The following is a 5,150-nucleotide window of genomic DNA, read 5'->3' as shown; positions in this document are numbered from 1 at the left end:
CATCTTTGTGGTCCTAAATTCAATCCTCAGTTCTGAGAGAAAAAGAAAAGAAAAGAAAAACCAAAAAATCCAACTAGAAAATGAGCAAAATACATGAACATACATTTCAGCCAAAAAGGATATGTAGATGGTTAAGAAAAACACACACACACACACACACACACATGAAAAGGAGGTCAGTGTCATTAACTATACAAATTAAAATCACGATGAGATGTCACTATATACCTATTAGAACAGCTTTGGTGCTTGCTTTGGCAGCACAAATACTAAAATTGGAATGAAACAGAGAAAGTTAGCATGGCCCTTGTGCAAGGATGACACACAAATTCATGAAGCGTTCCATATTTTTATATCAAAATCTCTGGGACACTATGAAAGCAGTACTAAGAGGAAAATCCATTTCATAGAGTTCATTCCTTAAAAGAAGAAAAGGTCAACAAATAAATGACCTCACACTACATCTCAAAGCCCTAAAAAAGAAAAACAAGCCAGCAGCAAAAGCAGTAGAAGGCAAGAAACAATTAAAATTAGAGATGAAATAAAATAAAATTGAAACAAAATAAATAATTGAAAAAACTGACAAAACAAAAGTTTGTTCTTTGAAAAAAATAAATAAATTTGATAGACCCTTACCCATGCTAACAAAGAGAAGGAGAGAGAGAACTCAAATTACCAGCATATGTGATGAAAAAAGGTAATATCACAACAGACACTACAGAAATCCAGAGGATAATTAGAAATTATTTTGAAATCTTATACTCCAAAAAAATAGAAGATATTGAAGGCATCAATAAATTTCTTAAGTCATACAATTTGCCCAGATTGAGTCAAGAAGATATACACAATTTAAACAGACCAATATCAAGTGAGGAAATAGAAGAAGCCATCAAAAGCTTACCAACCAAGAAAAGCCTAGGACCGGATGAATACACAGCCAAGTCCTACAAGATCTTTAAAGAAGAATTAATACCAATACTCTTTGATTTATTTCAGGAAATAGAAACAGAGGCAGTAATTCCAAACTCATTCTATGAGGCCAATATCACCCTGATCCCAAAACCAGGCAAAGACACATCAAAGAAAGAAAACTTCAGGCTGATATCTCTAATGAACATAGATGCAAAAGTTGTCAATAAAATTCTGGCAAATGGAATACAAAAACATATCAAAAAGATTGTGCACCATGATCAAGTGGGATTCATTCCAGGGATGCAAGTTTGTTTCAACATACGGAAATCAATAAATGTAACTCATCACATCAATAGACTTATAAGAATCATATGATCATCTCAATAGATGCAGAAAAAGCATTTGGCAAAATACAGCACCCTTTATGTTCAAAATACTAGAAAAACTAGGAATAACAGGAACATATCTAAACATCGTAAAGGCTATCTATGCTAAGCCTCAGGTCAACATCATGCTAAATGAAGAAAAATTGAAAGCATTCCCTCTAAAAACTGTAAAAAGACAGTAATGCCCTCTTTTACCACATCTATTCAACATAATTCTTGAAACACTGGCCAGAGCAATTAGACGAAAGAAATCAAAGGGATATATATAGGAAAAGAAGAACTTAAATTAGCACTATTTGCTGAAGATATGATTCTATACCCAGAAGACCCAAAGAACTCCACCAGAAAACTTCTAGGAATAGTAAATGAATTCAACAAAGTAGCAGGATATAAAATCAACACCCATAAATCAAAGGCATTTGTGTATATCAGTGACAAAGCCTCTGAGAAGGAAATAACCTCAAAAAAATAAGATACCTGGGAATCAACTTAACAAAAGTGGTGAAATATCTATACAATAAAAACTACACAACCCTAAAGAGAGAAATCAAAGAAGACCTTAGAAGATGGAAAGATCTACCTTGCTCTTGGATAGGCAGACTTAATATTATCAAAATGACTACTACCAAGAGTACTATACAGATTTAATGCAGGTCTAATCAAAATCCCAATGGCAATCCTCATAGAAATAGAGAAAGTAATCATGAAATTCATCTGGAAAAATAAGAGACCCAGAATAGCTAAAGCAATCCTTAGCAGGAAGAGTGAAGCAGGTGGCATCACTATACCAGACCTTAAACTATACTGCAGAGCAATAGTAACAAAAACAGCATGGTATTGGCACCAACACAGACTGGTAGGCCAATGGTACAGAATAGAGGCCACAGAAAGTAACCAAAAAGATTACAATTGTAATTGTCTTATATTAGACAAATGTGCCCAAAACATGCACTAGAGAAAATATAGCATTTTCAACAAATGGTGCTGGGGAAACTGGAAATCCATAGGCAACAAAATGAAATTAAACCCCTATCTCTCACATGCACACAACTCAAAGTGGACATAGGAATGAAACCCGAGACTCTGCATTTAATAGAAAAAAAAAGGCCCTAATGTTCCTAATGTGGGATTAGGCTTCAACTTCCTTAATAAGACTCCTAAGTGCAAGAATTAAAACCAATAATCATTAAATGGGATGGAATCAAACTAAAAAGTTTTTTCTCAACAAAAGAAACAATCTTTGAGGTGAACAGAGAGCCTACATCCTGGGAGAAAATCTTTACCCCTCACACATCAGATAGAGCACTAATCTCTAGGGTATATCAAGAACTCAAAACGCTAAACACCAAAAAAACAAATAACTCAATCAACAAATGGGCCAAGGGCCTGAACAGACACTTCTCAGGAGAGGACATGCAATCAATCAACGAACCTATGAAAAAATGCTCATCGTCTCTAGCAATCAGAGAAGTGCAAATCAAAACCACCCTAAGATATCATCTCAGGGGCCTTCAGGAGTCCGGGTGGGGGGAGGGGGAGGCTCTCCCATCCAGCCAGTGGCTGCTGGGTCACCCTGCCAGCGTTCCTTGCCTCTCTGGGAATTGGGGCACTTGGCTGTAAAATGAACATGAGCTTCACAGTTCACCTAATGGCTGGTGCTTGCTCAGTGATGGGGAGGGAACTGGCAAGCATAGCTTTCCTGGTGGGCAGGCAGGACCCCCGGGGTCACATGGTGATGCCCACCAGGTAGGAGGCTGAGAAGCTCCCGTGAAGCTCTGAAGGGCATGGTTGTCTCCAGGCGGAGTTTAAGTCTGGCTGAGAGGTGGCCTCGGTGCAGAGATGACTCCTGTGTCAGCACACGGTGTCGCCTTTCCTTTACCTGGGCCCTGGTGGGTTTCCGGGCTCCAGGAAGGCCCCCTGATGCTCTGCCTCCTAAGGTTGCCTCCAGGGCCACTGCTGGCTGCCACCTGCCTTCTCCGCCCTGTTTTGTCCTTGAGTCCACAGTCCTGCTTTTCTAGTTCTGACACCTGGAGCCTGCAGAGTTCCTTAAAAAAATGTGACCAGGGGGGCTGGGCTTGTGGCTAAGCTGTAGAGCGCTCACCTAGCATGTGTGAGGCCCTGAGTTCCACCCTCAGCACCACATAAAGATGAATAAATAAAGGCATTGTTTCCAGCTACAACTAAAAAATAAATATTAAAAGAATCTTTAAAAAAACATGTGACCTGGGATCTTTGGCAGAATTTCTGGCCTTAATATGCTTCTTTTGTCCTTGTGATGATCTCCTCCTATCCCCCCCCCCAACTTTTTCCTTCCTCCTTCTCCTTCTATTTCAAGGCCCCTTTTTAAATAGCTGTCTTCTTTCATGAGCCCTAAACTGTGCCAGCGACTGTCTTCATGTGTTCATGCATTTTCCCCGTATTCCCAATCTCTACATGGAGTAAATTCTCTTATTACACTCTTTTATATGATGGTGGAGGGAGACACACAAATTGAGGAAGGAACATAGGGTTTTTTTCACCCAAAATGCATGGCATCAAAATCTGTTTTTTTCCCTCTTCTTATCTTCTTGTGTATAACCATTTGTTGTTGTTGTATCAGCCATATTGAACTACAACTCACATACCATACAGTTCATCCATTTGAAGCACACAATTGACTGGTTTGTAGTATTCTCACAAACCTGTGCACTCACCATTGTAATCTAATTAGAACATTTTCATCACTCCAAGAAGACAACTTTTTAGCCCTTGCCCCCAGCTGCCCAAGTGGTGCCCAGGCCCAAGCCACCACTGATCACTTTTCTACCTCTTACCTTTAGGTCATTAGAGCACTTTGAGTTAAGTTGTACATATAGTGTGAGGTGGGGCTACAACTTCATTCGCCTGTGGGTTTGAACCCTGTTGTTCCAACACCATTTATTAAACACATTTTTCCCCATTGAGTGGTCATGGCCCCTTTTCCAAAAGTCAGTGACCCATAAGTGCTGTCCTGGCCTGTTCTGGAGGACGACGCTGTGTGAAGTTTGCACAGGGCAGTGCAGTCAGAGCCTGGTGCATGGGGGCTCCAGAGGGCAGAGGGTCAGGGAGGTTTTGTAAGAGCTGCTGTGCTGCAAACCAGGAGGACCTGGTGGAGACACAAAAGTGTGTCAGAGTGAGCTCAAGTCTAACTGCAGGTCTGGATGGCTGTGGGGAGGGTGGGGCAAGGGCAGCAGGAGGCTGGTGTGGAAGCCTGGGGCCACGTGGCAGTCCTGCAGGCTGTGCCCAGAATTCCTAACTGGCAGCAGGGATCCAGGAAAGGACATGTCAGGGCTGTGAAGTGACAAAGCTACCTAGTGTAGAAAGGTGGTAATTTCCAGGGGAGAGGTGAGAGACCCACTAGGAGACCTTTACCCTATGGCCCAGGGATGCGGAGGCCTGAACAAAGAAGTGGCAGCAGGATGACAGCAGAGGTGTGGCCGCCAGGCAGAGGAATTTTTAAGGGGACAGCCAGGCATGGTGCCTGGTTGGATGGGAGGGTGAAGAGAAGGTGAAACCTGGGGCATCTGCTTGGCCAGTGGCCACCGAGCCTGGAAATCACTCGTCCACTTCTCTCAGTTCTTTAATTCTGTGCATGGTATAATCTGTGGGTGTTTATTGTTGTATTTATTTTGGGGGGTACTGGGGAATTGCACCCAGGGGTGCTTTACCACCAAGCCACATTCCCAGCCCTATTATCTTTGAGAGCTGAACTTGTGCCCCCCGCCCACCTAAGCCTCCTTGGTGTCTGGGCTTGTGAGTGTGTGCCACAGTAGCTGGCTCAGGTTATTATTTTAATGTTCCTTTTTATGTAGGAATGCATCTTTAAAAATGTTG

General features: G+C 41.8%; 1 non-coding gene across 1 annotated transcript; it reads left to right on the top strand.

Annotated features, from left to right (window-relative positions):
• Window positions 1–245: 245 nt before the first annotated feature.
• Window positions 246–352, top strand: LOC114079866 (U6 spliceosomal RNA). The gene has a single exon (XR_003580540.1). It is a non-coding gene; the product is annotated as a U6 spliceosomal RNA (small nuclear RNA).
• The last annotated feature ends 4,798 nt before the right edge of the window (window positions 353–5,150 follow it).

The sequence above is a fragment of the Marmota flaviventris genome, chromosome 14, assembly GCF_047511675.1.
Source record: "Marmota flaviventris isolate mMarFla1 chromosome 14, mMarFla1.hap1, whole genome shotgun sequence".
NCBI lineage: Eukaryota > Metazoa > Chordata > Mammalia > Rodentia > Sciuridae > Marmota > Marmota flaviventris.
The sequence above is the reverse complement of the archived record's forward strand: the minus strand, read 5'-3'. Positions and strand labels throughout refer to the sequence as shown.